Below are 20486 nucleotides of genomic sequence, written 5' to 3' on the forward strand. Positions count from 1 at the left end.
TATATGTAAGGGTTAGTGTAGTGTTAGAAGTAGGGTTTAGGTTAGTGTATGTATGTAGTTTATTTATTTTGTTTGGGTGGGTAGTATATATCGAGTGGTATAGTGGGAACTATGTTTTATTTTCGTCACTTGGTGGAACGGTGTTGGCCAAACAAAGCAATTCGGTCATCTGTATTTCCATGTTTTGAGGTTTCATCAAATTGTGCGTTCACTTAATAGGCGTTGATCATGCCGTATTCGACAACCTAAGCGCTTATACTATAGACCCTAGAAAACATCGTCCAATGTTTTGGGATGATATTCTTTATCCCTTTTGTGTCTTGGTTGTGTGTTAGTATCATGTAAATTTCTTCACCTTCATTTTTCTTATTACAATCAAGTTTGTCACCTATTTCATGTTCATCCTCGTGATTTTCTCTTTTTATTCTTACTAGGAGCTTCTCCAACCCCCTTTAGCCTGTTCCTTAGCACTCATTGTGATGTTTTTAGGGTACCTTCTTTCACTAAATAGTTCCTCAATATAATCTAGTTCATTGTTCATGTCTTCCTCCTCTGGTGTCATATGGGCTGCCCTAATCATTTTTACCTTTACTATATTCTGTTTTTGTCTTCATGGTTGATTACTACTATAATATAAGTAGGAGTTTGAGAAGCATTCCTTTCTATATACTTTAGAAATAAACCTCCCCTTGTCGTTGTCCTTTATAATAGTCACATCAAGATAGTGTACTTCCTGGTCCCATACCTCATATGTAAATTCTAAAAACTCAGTAGTGTTATTAATGTATTCCATAAAGCCTTGAATGTCTTGTCTAGTTCCTTTCCAAATAATACATATATCATCCAAGAAACGGTAGCAAGCCTTTATACTATCTTTGTACTGTGACTCAAAGACATATCTTTTCTCGTAATATAATAATACTATGTTGGCTAAAATGGGTGCGCACACCACATGCATAGCAACACCATCTGTCTGATGATATAACTCACCCTCAAAATAAATATAGTTGTTCTTCAAAAATAGTTCTATACTCTCTAATATCAAACAGAATTCAGTATGGTTCAAAAAATTGAACTCTATCAACATCTCCTCTATCCATTGCAAACCAGGGTTGTGTGGTATTACAGAGAAAATATCTATTATGTCAATAGTAATGAACAAATAATCCATTTTTTATTCTATCTGTCCCATTTTGGAAAAAAATCCCATGAGTCAATTAATATGTGTGAATAAAGCTTGTAAAAAAGTTTCAATTTTTTTTTTATCCACATAAATAGCTAATGGCTCAGTTTTTGAGCCTGCTGATGAAACAATAGGTCTCATTGGAGGATCCAACAGATTTTTATGTGTTTTGGGTATTCCAAAATACCAGGTATATAGGGCTTAGCTGCTTTCATAAAATCAAATAATTTCTTATCAATGGCTCCTTGTAGCAGGTTGTCCTCTAATATTAAATCTATCCTATGATATGCTATGTTTACCTCATTTTTAGAAACTTGATTGTATCTATTACCTGTGTTAAGTATCTCTGACATCTTAGCTGCATATTTCCATTGTTGCATAATTACCACACCGCCACCTTATATATAAATTTTAAGACTTAATAACTTAGTAATTTTTTTATGTAATTTTTTATGACACATGCAATCTAGGAGATTTATATTGAATTTATTCTACTTACATTTAATGTTTTTTTACACTTTGTGTAATGAAATGGTAAAATTAGTGAGATTTAACTTAGGGAATTGATGCAATCAGCTACAGCCAATAGGTTAGGTGTTGGGTCTTTAAAAAGAATGTAAAAATGTGGTAAAATGATTCTGATGAAGTTTCTCGATAGGAAATGAAAGCGCTTAATCTTGTTGTTTTGTGGTTGGAATAAAAAGTCAAATTTTTGTGTGGCAGCCTTTATTAACCCTGGTATTGCAACTGAAGTTTTTGTGGTTATGGATGTAAATACACAATTTCCTTGGAGACAAAAATCTTACATACAAAATAAGGTTGTCAAGAATACCCACACTACAGCACTCGCACACACTGCTCGCCATACACACAGATTGTCTTATGCTGATGTACTTAAAAGAAACTTTCCCAAATGTTGAAGAACTCCAGAGTTACCTAGTGACACCAGTGCTCTTCAGTAATCACTAAAACACACCAAAAGCAACACCAAACATCTCACATAAGCCTACACTCAATTGTCTCCCAAGAGCAAAGCCCATAGGGCAATCATATACGATACTTAAGATCCTTGTCATTAAGGGACTCCATTGTGTGGTACACAGATGACCCACAGATAGTTGCCTATCCGGAGCCAGGACATGCAGTATCACACATGCACTCAAGTCACTGCACCCCAAATATAAACATAATTCTACCATAGTCCATGTGGATGTAATGACTTGAGATGTATCTCACTGAACTATATGAAAAGAGTCTTAATGGGTTTCTCAGAATATGTGTCACAGACATGTATGAGCCTTGCATTAAGCATAATTCTAACTTCACCAAGAATAATGCCACAGTATAAACATAAAATTATTGATTTTAATATTTGGCTTAGTTTCTGTTGTCACTCTGGAGGGATTTAATAACTGTCGTCATGAGATCACATGGTCAACAGACCATTTTGCTTTGCCAAGGATGTCCCCCCTAGGCTTTTAGATATTGGCTAAAATTGTATCCATTCCTTTTAAGCTTTTTTTAGACAATGCAAAAAAGATAAAACTATCAACATAGTGAAAAAGAACCTAAACAAAAAAATCCACATTCTTCAAATCCTCCTCACACTGTTGAATGTTGACATTTGTGCCATGACTGAGACTTAGTTTAAAGCCATAGAATGTACTCTGGCAGTGCAAGGTCGCAGTGCCTTCCACATATTTAAACCAACAAGAGTACAGACTGGGGCCAAAGGTGGAAGTGTATTGATCTATGCTAGCAACAAACATACCTGAGGTTGGTTAAATATGATGATGCCATGGAGCCCATCCACATACAAATCACCATAGATAAGGTCCCTCAACATATCATGGCTCATTACAGGTCACCATCTATGCCCCCAGAGTCTCACAATTCTTATCTAAACAAACTATAGGTGATCACCATCCAACCAAGCATCCTATTCATGGATAACTTTAACTAACCCACCAAAGACTGAGGAACTTACATTGCCACAAGCTCACTGGCATAATGCTTCCTGGGCTTTTTTGACACAAGCACCCTGGAACAGATAGTGCACAACCCAACCAGATGATCAAACACACTGGATCTGGTTCTCAACAACATGGGAGACCACTGCAAACACTCCTGTGTCACGTTCGCACCAGTGAGGTTGGATTAAAAAACTGTCTCCTTTAAAGTAAAAATCAACCTGGAAAACCCAGCTATACCAGTAAAAGGAATTATTCTAAGGCAAACTACATGCTATTAAATGACAGTATGTCAAAATTCAAGGGTCCTTGTTCCCAAAAATACAACTACCTATGCAGAATTATTCACAGAGTACCTATACAAACATGTGAATGGCTGCATACAGGCTGCTATACCTACCAGAAGTAAACACCCAAAAAGCACTAAAAACAAACCCCACTGGTGGAATACTCCCTAAACAGAATATATAATAAAAGGAGAAAACTCATAGCCAAAATCAGGAAGATCAACTACCTTAAAGACAAGTGCTCTATTATACTAACTAAGAGGTCTGTTTAAGTCCAGCACAAGGTCGACTTTGAGTTCAGAATAGCCTCACAGGTTAAGGGCAATCACAAGACCTTCTTCGGCTATGTGGTGAATGGTACCACCTTCACTGATGAGGATGACATAGCAAATCTACTGGCTGATAAATTCAGCTCAAACTTCACCCCACTCCCCTCTTCACCAGATGAATTCCCCTCCAACATACTACCCCTAAACTGTTAGCAGGAATCAGGTCCTGGCAGCATTCTCTATAGCCAAGAACACATCCTCTATGGGTCCTGACAATATCCTGGTTGCCACCTAAAACAATCTAAAATGCAACCTAGCAGAACCACTTGAGGCATGCTTCAGCTACAGGGAGCTATTACAGATTCTTCCAAGACACTGACATTTTGCAAGATGGCATGACACAGACAAATGGCTGGTGCCAAAGCCATGGCCTAAAACTCAATGCCAAGGATTGCATTATAATGTCATTTGAGAAACTGTCAATTTAAGCTAATTACTTCATTGATAAACCACCCCTAAAAGTTGATCCAGTATTAAGGGATCTGGGAATATATGCAGACAACAGTCTGACCTTAGACCAGTATAAAACTAAGATAGTAAGAAAATCATTCTTTTTTGCCTAACTTATAGGTAATGGCATCCATGCCAAGTAAAGTTATAGTACCACTCTACTTGGCCATTATCAGACTTTTTTTTTTGAGTACAATGCCCCTTGACATGCACCTAACCAGACACTTGCAACAACTGGTAAGCCCACAAAGGTTTCTAACCAAGAGAATTCAGGATATGAATATCCTGCTCTATACTGATCTCATAAAGGCTCAGTCTCATATTCAGTCTTCTACTGGATGCTGAGAGGAGATCTTTGCCTGGCTTACAGGGCTTTCCCAGACCCAGCCCTGATGGATCTGTTTTACATGCAGAAAACAAACAGCACCAAAAACACTAGATTTAGTGAACTGAACTTCATTTGTGACATAAATATAATATGGTGGCGAGACAGATGTGTGTCCAAAAGGATCCCCATGCTGTGGAAAAGGTTCACCATCCATGTAAAACAAACTTCATCTCTGACCCATTTCAAACAAAACCTTAATAACTGGATGGGAAATCATAAATTTACCTCCATACTGACACACATGTCCCTTATGAATAGATGCCATTAATAAGAAAAGTATTATCCTAGCTAACACTCTTAGCCACCCCCCTGCATATCCCTTAATTACCTCTCTAATAACATGTCTCCTCTCATATAGACACCCATCATACTCGGGACCGAAAGGTTTGGTGTGTGTGGCTATTCCTGTAAATTTCTTAGTGGTCATTAGCCTAGTAACAATCTATGAACCTAATAAAATGTATACAAGATTTTGAATGGTATTTTGCATGCACAACTACTTTACAAAGTTGTTTAATCTTAGTGTTTTAAAACAACATGCAGGGGTTTACAGTTAATTAATATACTTCTGGTAACCAGTATAATATTCAGAAATGCGGAATTCTGATTAAATGGTTATGTTCAAGACTTTGCCATCTGTTTTGTCACCTTCATCCTAAAAGTATGATCATGTTCTTCATTAGATCACTGTTAAAGTAAATACATGGAATTGATTCTGCCAAGGATAGGACATCCAGAGATTTTACAAAGCTTTGAGCTCCTTTGTCAAGTCTTGTATGTTCTCCCTTAGCTCAAGAGTATAAATGGGACATACAGGTGTGAATAAATTCTGAAATGTCTTTACATATTATGTTTAAGCAGACTTCTCATTAGCACAGCATCATGAATCTCATAGCCAGCTTCAGCTACAAAATTGGGCAGATAAGTATTCCTAATGGACCTTTCTATTTTCTATCGAAAAGCTTATTCGTATTTATTTATGTCCATCAGGAAGGTAAATGTGTGGTAGACAGACTGGTTACAAGAATGCCATTTGCCTTGTTTTTCTTTTTCTTTTTCTTTTTTAAGGAATTAATGCCATACTAGATCCTATCAGATTTGCTTTTCACTTATTACCAAACCTTAAGTAGGCAAAAATCTTTAAAATTATTTCTGGTGAATAAGCATCTTAAATGGTTGACACACAAGAAGATTGTGACTGAATCTTTTTCAGTAAATCTTGCAGCTCAGGGAACAGGGATCCAAGGAAGACCAGACTTTAGCCTCAGTTCTGCACTTTCACACCCCTCAAAAGATTAGCATTTTTTTTGTCCTTCTAGCATGTCCTCTTTTGTTGCCTATTTTTAGACGCCAAGGAAATTACCCATCTTTTTCTTCTAGTCTTTTTTTAAATGTCATTTAAAGCACCCCAGCAAAAGCCAGTTAAACAACAGTATAAGATAAATGGCAAGACATTTCCAACAAGAAAGGAGATATGTATCAATTAAGCAAGTGTAATGACTAGAGAAGGAGATGGATTCCAAGGGCCCTCCTTTAAAAAGAAAGTCCTATGCCTCCTCCCCACTTCACTCCATCCCCTTCCTCGCCCCAGCAATTCTTCCTAAATTGCAGTCAAATCCGTCTTGCTGCCATTGTATCTGGAAAAAGCTAACTGCAGCTGACTGGATTCTAAAAATAATCAAGGATACTTACAGACTTCAGGTGGCATCTTTTCCATCTGAAGAAGAAATCCCTCATCAACCAAAAAAATCAAATGCATCTCTTTCATCAAGTTTTGACAGATTTGTGGTTCCAGGGTATAGAAGAACCAATGCCTCCAACCTAAAAGGGCAAAACTTTTTATTCCAGAATGTTTCTGGTTTCCAGAAAGAAATGAACATGGCGACCAATAACTGACCTGCCAGAGCTAAACACCTTTCTTTTGATCCCAAAATTCAAGCTGTCCTATTTGCAAACTATTTTCTCCTTTGGTTTCTCAATGTTTTTCTAGTATCCTTGGGCTTAAAAAGTGTCTGCTTGCATATTCCATTACACAAAATGTTAAGGAATGTCCTAAGATTCAATACCTTTGGATTGTACTTTCAGTTTATATCCTTGCATTTAGGTCTTTCCACTGATCCAAGAGTTTTCACAATGTGTTTGATACTAGCTTTTTGCAGACTTCAGAGCATCCACATTTTTGTGTATTTGGCAGACTGCCTCATCTCAGCTCCACCAGTCCAAGACAACTTAGACTTTCTTCATTTCACCATAAATCTTTTTAGCAGACTAGGGTTGAAGCTAAATTTAAAAATATTTTGTTTAAACTCCTCTCACAAGTTAGTGTTTCTAGGGTGCCTGCTAGACAGCTCATTATCTAGTGCATATTTCCCTCCAGACAAAGTGTCACCTTTTCGATCTCACTTTCTGAATCTGGCCCATCAGATCATGTCCAGTTCAAGTGAGGTTCTCAGAATTCTGGGTTTCTTTGTTTCCTCAGTCCTAATCATTCCATTTGCCAGACTGCATGTGAGGAAAACTAGCGGTAGCTGAAATCAGTTTGGATTCAGCATCTTCATCCCTTGTCTTACCAAGTTCTGGTCCCCTGTTTTGTCAACAGAGCACTCCTATAGTATGTCAGTCAGGTGTTCCTAAATCCAGGCTTCACTCTTCCCTCTCTTCCTGCTCAGTCAGTCATGACAGAAGCTTCAGACTTTACTTGGCAGGTCAGTGTTGTAAGACTTTGAGTTAATGAGGGAACTTCATTTCAGGAACAAACATACAAATCTCAATAAGATGATTACTCTAACAAAAACTATCAAAGCCTTAAGTGATATGGTGTATATAAATATATATATATATATATATATATATATATATATATATATATATATATATATATATATATATATATATATCAATGTATGTGACCAATAAAAGCTATTACAACTCCATAAATATCAGTGATAATGGCCAGTGCATTCATAGTCTTTTCATAAATGCCATAATATATTATAAAGCACAAAACCCCCAAATTATATTTTAGTTAAACTTTCACAAACTTGTCCTATCACAGAAACTCTACCACCTAGACACATATTTCTAGAATATATTGTTTACCAGACAAAATATTTCCCATGATAACAAGACATTTCTGTAAAAATGCATGTTTATTGAGATATTTGCAGAAATATGAAAACAAAGGCATAATAATATAATTATCAATACAAAAGCAATAGATATCTTTAAAGATATGCAACTTAACTGTACAAATATAAAAACATTTTTAAGAACATCTCACGTTTTACCTGATATCATCCAACAGTTTGTAAGTCGCTTGGTTTCTCAAGTATTAAGTATGGAAACATTGATTGTTTTCATAATTACAAAGAACTAACAATAGTTCAGGTATTGTGTGATATAAATGGACATTTACAATAGATTTTATTTTCTCTCACCATGGTATTTCATGCAAAGCCCCTCAATGACACATAGACTGGCAATTATAAAATTATGAACATAAATATGAAGATATGAATACTAAGTGACAAATAAATTATTTAATTTATCTACTGCGGGACACCCTAGTTCAACCATCTTAGTGTCATTTTGTAAACAATTATTTGCATTTACTTGTTATTAGCTGATAAGTCCCTTGGCTAAAGAAGCCATAAGGAGCTATGAATGTGTACTGGCAGTATACAAAAAAATGGCATTATAGGCTTGAGTGAGACAGTATAGATTAGAAGAGATGTCAGAGTAGTATGTTGTGATATTGAGGTTTTGATTTAATGTTACAGGTACTGGTAGGTTAATGAAAAAGATTTGACACTGCTAGGATGTAATCTGAGCTACAGTCAAGAAAAGAGAAACTATTAGAAGCTGGGGATTGGCATGATTGGCATGATTGATATATGATGGTACAGTGGATGTGTTTGAGGGAGATGGAAGAGTAGAAATGTAGTACTTAGTGTATGTGTTTGGAATGGGAGGAATGTATAGTATGGAAGCTGAGAAATGAATGTAGAAATTGGACTGTAACAGTGATGTGGGTAAGGTGAAGTGGTAGAAGGGGTTAAGCAGGTGATAAGCTGATCAGTGATCTGGTTATTCTGAAACTGAAATAATATGCTATGGTAGTCTGACTACAGAAGGTGTGGTATTAGGTATTTTGCTTAGTAGGTGGTTGTTTTTTGTTGGGGTAAGATGCAATTCTTCTAAATGTTTGGCTGGATGTTATGTAATGATAGGATTATTGTTACAATAATAGAGCAAGTAGGAGTGGTTGGGAAGAGGGATGATGCAGAGGAGTAAAGTAAGTCAGGGCATAGTGAGGGTAAACAGAGTGGGGTTAATCCTATTTTGAAAATCCCATTTGAGTCAAAATTTTATTGACTGTTGTAATTGTTGAACCATTAATACAAAACTTTCCAGAACTGAATGAATGGTCAACTCACAAACTCATCAATAGTCAGTGAACTTATTGTCAGAGAACGTAGAAACATGAAGACTCAATAAAAATACAAAATAAACACTGGCAAAGACGATAACTCAATAAAACCATATTATAATAAAAAATAGCTCATAAAGATTTTCAGTCTGAATTATACTGAGCTCTTCCATGCTTATTTAATCACAAAACTTCTTCAGACTATACAAACTCAGTAATGGAAAGGCTACTGAATGAAAGACTGAGGCAGTTAAATATGCCTCCAGAATCACAGGAATTGTTCTCTGGTCCTGAATTAAGGGATAGTTTTGGTAAACATGCAGTGGTGGGCTTGGCAACAGTTCCATTAAGAAAAATTAAGAGGACATTAAAGGTTACTACATTTAAGGTCCATGGAGATATCAATAATAAACAATAGTAAATTAGTAGACCTCAAACAAAATTTGTATAATTATACATCACTAGTGTGAGACAACTAGGTTTTCCTGAATGACAGGGATAGTTTGCCTCAATGGCTTTGTAACTTTTGGAAGTAATGCCACAAGGAAGTTGGCAGATCACATATATGAACACAACTATGGTATTCAAGAAGGAAACAAGACAAATGCCATCTCAAACCAGCTAAATATGCACTTCCTTCAAAAAAATTAGTTTTTTGGTAATAGAAAATTGGCTTTACTAGACGTGAGAAATCTATTTTGTCAGTTTATTTTGGGGACTATATACCCACTTCCTTTAAAGGATACATTAACTAAAAATTAAAGCCCCGAGCTACAAAATAATTAAGAATAGGTTGAGATGTTAAATGTGCCAAAGTTAAAAACTTTTAATGTTTAATAGGAACCAAAGTTTTTTTTGTTTGTTTTATATCACAATATGCCTTCTATTTCTGTTTTTATAATGTGAATAATTTTGTGACTAGATAAAAATGAAATCTCTTTGTATAAATAAGCTTTGGCTCGCTGTATGAATTTTTTTAACATAATCAGAACAAGTCAATTTCTTTAGAAAAAGCAAGCTAGAAAAATCAGACTGTGGGTTAATTTGGATATGGTTTAAATAATAGCAATAATCAAGTTTAATCTATATGGGTCAGCGATATTGGCAGATAATTTCAGATAGTTAAATAATGTTTTAATAAGGTTAAGATGTTTGATAAATCTACCAAAATCAGTTTTCTCATTTTTATGGTTAGCTAAATATTGATCAGGAATGGTCTATATTAGATTCTAAACTATTTTCTTTATGATCTAAGTATATAAGACAGAACTATGATAATGAAGGAAAAGAAACACATTACTAGAAAAAAATAAATGGAAAGTAGAGTTTGGATAGTTCACCAAAACACAAGACATGATTGACAAAGTATTAGGAAAATATATAATCAATTATTTGAATTCTTAGCAAAGGAATATAATAATTGATAAGTATCTATGGAAAGATTAAAGAAAAAGAAATCAAGGAAAAGGAGGATAAGGAAAAACAGATGATACTCAAAGACCTAGTCTAAAATCATTATTAATACAAATAACACAAGATATTTAACATGATTGACAAAGTATTAGGGAAATATATAATCAATTATTTGAATTGTTAGCAAAAGAATATAATGATAATTGATAAGTATCTAAGGAAAGTGAAAAGAAAAGAAATCAAGGAAAAAGGTGGACAAGGAAAAAAAAACAGATGATACTCAAAGACCTATTTTGAAATAATTATTAATACAAATAGCACAAGATATTTAAATATGATAGAGTGATATACTATTTTAGCTATGTAAGGTTTGAGTTTGAAACCTATAAAAACATTGTATACCAAAAAGAATAAAATTAGTTCTATACTTGTGTATGTCAAAAATAGAGTAGAATTTCATTCATGGTATATTTGAATGAAACAAATTAAGTTTGAAAGTGATATGTTGACTGAAATTAAATTTAAATATGTAAAGTGGTATTTAACATAGAAAACACATTGACAGAGAAGTTATGTTTACACTTAATATTATATGTAACATTATAAACAAGTTGCTAACCAAAGAGCAGCAGAGGTCTATGCAATTACGTATGCTTATAATTTTAAAATACCTGTTTTGGTTTAAATGGTATGCGAAGAATATATGATTTATGTGCAAAATTAACTAATTGTAATAGTGTTGTGGTTGTAACAATTTGTTGATGCATTAAACTTGAACTATTTTTGTTTATTAAGGAGAAAAGCCTATCCTGATATGCAAAACATGTAAGGCAGAGAACCCATCCTGCATTACATACAGGTCCATGACAGAATGTATACTCATGCTTATGTCGCACACTTCATTCATATTTTAAGATATTTTAGAAAATGGCAAAATTAAACTAATGAGAAATAGCACTGAGATATTAACTAGTGAAGAAATTAATGATTATATGATGGAGTTCTGCATTATTCTGAGTGCAGAACTAGCTAAAGATTTGAGCGTCCTTTCAAAATAATATACCATTATGTGAAGCTGTTAAATAAAAGTTATGCTTACTATGTGTGACTAGGGTTGCAGTTAGCTTGAAGAACAAGGCTTCTTGGATCGAATAAATCATGACTAAAGAAACAAAAGTTTGAAATAAACAAAAAGCTACACAGCACATCTCTTTATGAATATTTGGTGGAATGCAGAAAAGCTTCTAGTACAGATGCATAGCCTTTTAGTCCTCTTCTACAAGATCATAGAAGGAAAGTATAGCCAGATACCTTCATACCATTTAGTCTACTATGTAATACACCAAAGTCAATTAAAATAGCTCTGATGCTACTTGCGATAAATTATTTGAGAAAGCATATAGGAATAGAAGGTAACACAAAATTATTATGTCAGAGTTTCTAAGAATAAAGCTATTTTATATAAGTACATACTGATAAATGCAAAAAGCAACTATATTTAAAACAGATAAAACAACATAGTGCATGCAATAGTCTTCAAAGAGAAGCAGAATAAATTAAATTTTCAACATATATAATACTCAATAACAAACTGTCCAGACATACTCCTGAAAATTGAAAATTAACCTATTACAGAGTTCCAATTTATCTATATTTTTAATTTTGTAGAAATGGTGTATTATAATGAAATATAAAAAGGATCCTTATAGTACAGCATATCTTTAGCATCCAGTTTACCATTACTCAAACTTTTGAATCAAAATAAAATGAAAGGAAATATTCAGCATTACTTTGTACATTGTAGGGAAACGTAATAATTAACATGTGCCTTAGTTGGGGGCAGAATCAGCTATGTGTCAGTCTAAATATTAAATAAGGTAATAAAGTGGTGTGTGCAGTTACTGTAAGCTGTTTATCTTTCTGAAAGAGAAAGCAATGATATTCAGTTCTGGCAGTAGGTGAGTTAAAATGGATGAAGTTGTTGGTTGTATCTTAGATAAACTCTGATTTTGCCACATATTAAATTAAATTGCTCACAATGCATATTTGTGATTGGGAGTTAAAATGTTTTGTGCTATAGTTACTTTAGATTCAATAATTAAACAGCTGGATATAGCTTTTACCTGGACTGAAATCTTCATCACTATCATTTGAGTGTGTTTCCAGCATGACAGAGTTTGATCCAACCAGACTGACTATTTGTAATTCGGATCCTTTATCCAAACAGTGCCCAACTGGAACTTGTTTAAAATAGCTTCTCTACAGTGGGAAATTTTGTACTTTGAAGAAAACATTAGGCGTGGCTGTGTACCACAAAGTCTAAGGGCTTTCAAGTTCCCCAGTTGCGTTAATTATGGTGACACTTTATATAAGGAATTGGTGGATATGTTCAACACGACAGGCATTTCACTTATGAAAGCTTTGGTTTCTCAATACAGAAATGACATTTCTTCTATGAAAGGTGAATCTGAGACTTTAGACAAAGACATTAAGTCCTCACCTAGTTTTTCTTTTTTTAATACCTAATATTGTGGTATGGGTGTCAAAGTTGATCGACACAAAGCTTCTGTGATTGTTAGGAAGCGAGGTAAACTAACTAGAGACCTGCAAGCCTACTCAAATGGTTCAGCATATCCTCTCAATTCCAACAATACAAATCATGGTAGGAATCATTTTCAGTCTACGGCCAATAAAACTGTTGTCAGCAATATTGTAAATAATAACAACAATTTGGCTGTAACGGCTGACAATTCTGACTGTTCTGGCACCATTGTTAATGCCAATGTCAATGGACAGGCCAGTCAAGGGTCCAACAATAATTTGGGTGCTACTAGTGGTTCAGGTCCTTTTTTGATGGACTCCACAGGAAACAAAAAGACTCCGAAATGGTCACAACAAGTAGACAACAAGAGCAAGAGGAAAGGGAAAAACTGCAAAAAGAACTGACCTTTGATATAGAGGTTTTGAATTTAACTGGTGATGAACTTGATGAAGATGTTGTTTCTGTATTAAAAAGAGGCTTTTATTTTGTACCTACAAACACTGTAAATATTCCTAGATTCATTGTTGATTTCAAGTTATATCTTAGGAAATTGAATTTGAAGTTTATTTTTGATAATCTTCCTGAAGTCAGAACTGATACAACTGGTTTTAAGAAAAACAGTACTTACAATCCTGCTTTAAATTCTACTATTCAAATGTTTGGCACACTTTGTGAAAAACAGTTTAGAACTATGAAAGGATATTCTTATAGTTCTAATTTGCCAGAAGGAGAAAGAAAGGCTCTGTTTGATTTAAGTAACAACAGAGAAATTCGAGTTATGAAAGCAGACTGTGGCTCTGGTCGATAGGAGCACAGGAAAATAATTTTCTTGGGTGGCGAAAGCCAGGGTACATTTTTTGGCTAGGCTTGTATGGGCCCTAGGGCCAATAGCCTAGTACCTACCTATGAACCTATGAACCAGACAAAGGGGCTCATTAGTTGTTATGAAGACTACAGCTTATGAATAAGCTATGCTTTCCTTACTAGATGATGACAGGAGTTACAAAGCAGTCAGCAGTGAATACATTCTTAACTGCTTTCGAAAGTTGGACACTACTTTATTTGATTTATTTTGTGAGGTTAGCATAGATTTTGACACTTATAGGTTTTTACAAGTGGAATACCCTAAAATGGCTGTGCTATTTGGTATTGCCAAAGTACACAAAGATGGCATTAGTCCTCCTTTTAGACCTATAGTGTCTGCATCATACTCAAAAACTGAGCCTATTTCTATCTGGCTAGATAGTATTTTTAACCCAGTTGTTCAGAAATCTAGATTTTATTTACGTGACTCATGGCATCTGCTTGAATTGTTAAGTGAACTTGATGTGCCTGATGTCTTTTCCTTTGCCAGTTTAGATGTTACCTCTCTATATACCAGCATTGATCAGGAAGTTGGTTTAGAATATTTGAGAGAATACTTGACACAGTATACAGCTCTTGGAAGCACTATGGTCAACACTGCTTGTACTCTCATGGAGTTAGTTCTTACCAACAACTTTTTTAGATTTGGACAAGGCTTTTTTCAGCAGACTTCTGGGGTAGCTATGGGGTCAAGACTTGCTCCATCTTTTGCCAATACTGTCATGGCCCTCTGGGAGTCGAAACATCTCTATGTGTTGCCTTTTTTAGACAACATTTTGTTTTATAGGCGATACATAGATGATTTGATTTTTCTTTGAAAGGGTGATTATGGCAGTTTTTTATTTTTTGTGGAACATCTGAACCATAGCACCACTTTTTTGAAGTTTACTATTGGAAGTTTTGGTGAGTCTATAGATTTTTTAGACCTACTTCTCATGTTTGACACTACTTCCTTGAGATTCAACAGTCAGATATTTAGAAAAAACACTTTTGTGAATCAGTGTTTACATAAAGAAAGTCTGCATCCTGTTCATATGAAAAGCAGAGTGGTCAAAGGTCAATTTATACCTCTTAGTAGGTTGACCACAGAGCACTCAGTCTTTTCAAATGAGGTAAACAAGTTGTTAGAGATTTTTCTGGAGAGGGGTTACAATTTGGGTTGGCTCAAAAAGATAGTTCAGGAAGTATTGACACTTAGAGTCACTTCTGCTTGTCCTATTTTGGGTAACAGTGTCACTTCTAGGGCAGTGCCCCCTAGTGTTCAAAACAAAGGTTTTTCAACCTTTTCTTTAGCCTTTGCCATTCCAATATGTAATGAGATGGTTCATATAAGAAGGATTTTATTGGACAATTGGAAGGTATTAATGGGTAACACTGAACTTGTAAAGATCTTGGGAGATAGACCTTGTTTTTCCTATAAGAAGATCACCAGTATCAAACACATTTTAGAGTGTAAGAACAATCAGGTGGCTTTGAGCTCAGTGACCTGTTCTGTAGGGAGTTTTTCTTGTGGTAGATGCAAACAGTGTAGGTACATGAGCAATGTGTCTAGCACTGAATTTAAACATCTGGGAAGAAGGTTTTCGGCTAGGGACTGTTACACTTGTAACACTACCAATGTTGTATATTGTGCCACATGTGACACATGCCAGAAGTTCTATGTTGGTAAAACGATTACAGCTTTAAACAAGAGGATTTATGAGCACTGTCTAGCCATAAGAAAAAAAGATGGTAACAATGCCTTGGCAGTTCATGCTACAGAATGTGTACTTTTTAAGAAATTCTCTTTTTTCATTTTGGAAAGAGTAAACACAGATTTGTTTTCTGGTGACTACAAGACTTTCCTAGAGTGCAGAGAAAGTTTGTGGCAAATATTTTTGATTGCTGATGAATCTCCTGGCCTTAATGGTACTGTTAATATGAAATGTTTTTTACAGATGGCTAGAAATAGGTAGTTTATTAATTTGATTCATCATCATCATCATCATTAATATTGTACTAATTTACATCATAGTGTAGTTACAACTATTTAGATTTGTAATATATATATATATATATATATATATATATATATATATATATATAAATTTTATAAGGTATAGTATTTTATTTTATCTTATTTTATTTCATGTACATTTATATTGTAATTGTTATTACATTGGACTTTTTTGTATTTGTATACATTTATTACATTTAGTATTTATACATGATGATTTCTTTAAGAATGTCATGTGACTTAATTGGTAACTATTTATAAGTGACTTTGAATGAAAAAGACTTTGTTCTGATGAAGCTCATGTGAATAAAAGTGAGTGAAAGCGCTTAACTAACTATTACTTGCAGTCCTGTGTTTGGATTCATTGTCTCCTCTTGGAGTTTTGGTGTCGTATTTTTACTTTATTTTAGAGATTACTCATGAACAAGGAGTATTCACATCACTTCTATAAATTTTGCAGGACAGATAGATTTCAGCAGTAACTTTTTCTGCATGCAGTGTGACAGAGGAAGATGAATGGCCTTAATATTAAAAGAAAATGGGAATTGAGTGTAATTGTACAAATAGTACTAATTATAGAGTATAGTGTGGTTAGAATCCATGCTAAGAATGATTGATATATGTCATCTGAGAACAGACTTGTTTTGGTGATAGGCCTGTAGTCCTGTGCAAAGGCAGGTTTTGCAATGTTGAGATGATGATAGCAGTGGCATATTTATTTTGTTTAAGAAGTGATCCTGAGATCAGTGCTATATTGGACTAGTGGACTTCTTTGAGAATGTCACCAAAGCAATGGCTGAAGGCAAAATTGTTCACACTGCCTACCTTGACCTGCCCAAGGCATTTGGCATAATACTCCACTTGAGCATTGTTGACAAACTGAACAGGTTAGGGACAAACCCTTGTGTCACCCAGTGGATAGCCAACTGGCTCACAGACAGGACCCAGGAAGTTAAAATTGGGGAATCCACCTATATAATGAGGCCAGACACAAGCAGAGTCCCTCAGGGATCATTCTTGGGACCACTCCTTTTTTCCATTTAATTCTCTAAAGTTAAGACCAATGTCAATGGCCTCTAGCTGACTAAATTAGCAGATGACTGCAAATTAAGAGCTGTCATTGAATCCCACAGTAACACTAATGGTTTCCAGTAAGGTCTGATACAGATAAATAACTGGTGTCAGAGCCATGGATTAAAACTAAATGCCAAGAAATGCATAATAGTATCCTTTGTGAAGACATACACCCCTGGTAACTATCATATTTACAGCATATCCCTAAGAGTTGACCCAGTAGTCAAGGACTTGGGGACACACATAAACACTAATTTAGTCTTTGACCATCACGTGTCTACAGTAGTGAGGAAATCATTCCATGTTGCACGACTTATAAACAGATGTATGGCATCTAGGTCCAAGCAAATCATTGTTCCACTGTATTCAAAATTCATCAGACCTATTGTTAAGTACAATGCCCCCTTTGTCATGTACCTGAATAGGCATATCCAACAATTGGAACATCCACCGAGATTCCTCACTAAAAAATACAGGGCATAAGTAACATGTTCTGTGTAGACCACCTCTACATCCTGTTCCTGTATACTGTCTCCTATAGGCTGGTGAGTGGTGATCTATACCTGCTCTTGTTTCACATATCTTTCAACAGTTTTTATAATGCTCATTGTTTCACATATCTTTCAACAGTTTTTATAATGCTCATTTTATAATGATAAACAAAATACCTGTGACAGTAGTGCATATTTTTGGTTCTTTTCTGCAACAATGTATTGCTCCACTTTTCACATTTTGGTTGCTATTACAGTAAATAAAATAGCTTATTTTGAAGATCAAGCATCTTGTTTCTGTTTTTACTAAGTAACAATATTTTACTTTGTTGTTTTGTTAATGGAAGAACAGATAAGATTGGAAAGATTTGATTTGAAGATGCAAATGTAGTTTGTTTTAAGCCCTCCATCTGCTATGAATCATTTTTTTGTAAAATATGTGTAACTGCACCATATATTTGTTTGCTTTTATCATCTGCTCATGAGTTCATTGCTTCTGTGAAGAGAAACTTTCACCACTCATCAAACTTTTGCAATCAATAATGATAAAAGGAATGAAAAGGCAAGCTGATGCTACCTTATTAAAGATTTATGCAGAAGTCTATAACAAGAATATAACAATAAATATACAAAAGTCAATGTGACCCATTGTATTCTTCATTCAAACACAGATGAGAAAAATTAGGTCACTTAGTTGTCAATTGAAGAACTTAAAATTGCCATTCTGTTGTTTACTCCATCAGATGCACCGCTAATGCAGTGCAGATGTTATTATCTCTTAAGTGCCTCGATCTTTCTCAACACACAACTAACAACTACATAATAAGCATGCACTGCAACCACTGGGGTGTGCTCCATAATAAGCATGCACTGCAACCACTGTGGTATGCTCCATAATAATCATGCACTGCAATCACTGTAGTGTGCTCCGTATAAATTGAGGGACACAAAGAAACAAAACTGAGAAAGACTTTTAAGTGTTTCAGATGGGAATGAACCCAGGTCATTCAGATTGCCATTTAGGCTACCAGCTGCACCACTGAAGAATTTGGACATGTACATCCCTTCAACACTGTAGTCCTTCTTAATACACAAACCAGTGGCTATACAAAAGATGCATAATGCAGAAACAGAAAAGTGTGGTGCATATGATGTGGAGTACATATAATACAGAAAGGAAACTACAATTCCTTCAGCTGTGGTGAAAATCCAGGTCATATCCATTCTGTGCATCACCCACCAAGCCTACATAGGAATGATATAAAAATGTAAGAAAGACTGCTATGTTATTATTTGTTAAGTATAAATTTCAGCCTAGAAAAACACAGGAGTGTTGTTTACGGATATTATGAAACACATAAAAACATAACCGAGAAAGAAGACCTGTAGCTGGGACACAAACTCAAGCCCTGTATAGTCTTTACATCACTAATTGACTATAATTTCTATCAAAGTAAAACTAAAACAAAAAGTTTCATGGTTTTATCTTATTTAGTAAGCATAAATCACAGTCTGCAGAATACAGTGTAAGTAAAAACACCCAAGTATAATGTTGAGAAAGAATAAATAAATTGCTCAAAATAAAGTCTGCAAAATAAAACATTAGAAATAAATTAAAATGTGTTCCGCTCAATCACATGAAAGTGGCATGAAGACTAATTATCACATGGATTCACAACTCACCATACAAGAGTAAAACCCTTCAAATGCCCTAAAGTGCTCAATTATGCTCACCATCAAAATGTAACTCTAATGTAATCCTCTAAAAGCCACATATTGTGCATCTCCTAAATCTAAAACTCTGGAATGAAACTCACAAATATATTCTTCATAAAAGTCTAATTTAAGATTCAATAAACAATTCCAATGTATTCAAGTTTTAATGGCATTAATGGCATATGTTCAGTGTATCTGTAACTATTTTGGAAACCTCAATTTCTCATTTTATGTCACTGGCTCTGCTTTACCCAAAAATGTGCCACACAGCTGGGTAGTCCACCACCCAGTATAGGCTTGATGCAAAGAAATGATGGCAGCAGAAAAGTAAAAATCTGAATCGTCTGTCTACCTGTTTGTTGATACAATCTCATGCAATTCAGAAACAATATGTAACACGATGAAATTTTCCAGACTGAAAAACAACATTGTAAACTGTATCTGGGATCCATATATTTCACCTGGTAACAACATTTCATCAGCAGAAGATATCCTTTACTGGATATTTTATCATATTCAACAAGAAACTCTGCAAATGTAAAGTTCTGTAAATGTGTTGCACCAGAATAGCACATGACTCCTATGGCCTCATCCCTGCTTAACTTCTTCCAGATCCTCCTCCTGTCTGTACTGTGACTCACTCTTTTTACCCCTTTGTTATATTCCTTCACCCTTAACTACCCTTGTCTTCTATTTCTCAACTCTGTCTCTCTCACCACTATACCTCTTGTAAGCATATTACAGTCTGTTGAAATTACCAACAATATGACTGTCTGAATACTGTATCACATTTATACATATACTGAGTGAATTCAACATAGACTGGTAGAATATCAGCAATGACACTCCCACAGAATTGATTAAATTATATAACTTTACACAGCTTATCACCTCCACCACTACAGTCAGTAAAATGTCTGACAGACACTCAACTTTAGATCGGATTATTTTCAACAAACCAAGCACAATTCAAACATAAAATAAATGAAAACCTTTCCATGCATGCAGTCAAAAACTATATTACCTAATCTAAAATCATAATTTATAACCACATATATAAAACAACAAAATATAACAATCCCACCCTTATCGATATTCGAACCTCATATAAAGGAAACACATTAAAATCCATGTCGCACGATGCCACCATTTCACACGTAAACAAAACATTTATAAATATTCTTAGCAGCCTAACCCCTGTACAAACAAAAAGAGTCAAATAGAACTCTTTGCTGTGGCTAACTAAAGAAACTAAAAAACTCTGTTTTCAAAGAGTTAATGATTAAAAAGAGTGCCATAAAAGCAGATCACAGAATGCATTTCTTACATTTAAGCATCCTGAATATCTTGCTGA

Source organism: Protopterus annectens, chromosome 7.part0 (genome assembly GCF_019279795.1).
Source record: "Protopterus annectens isolate FY-2018-M chromosome 7.part0, PAN1.0, whole genome shotgun sequence".
In the NCBI taxonomy this organism is placed as follows: Eukaryota; Metazoa; Chordata; order Ceratodontiformes; family Protopteridae; genus Protopterus; species Protopterus annectens.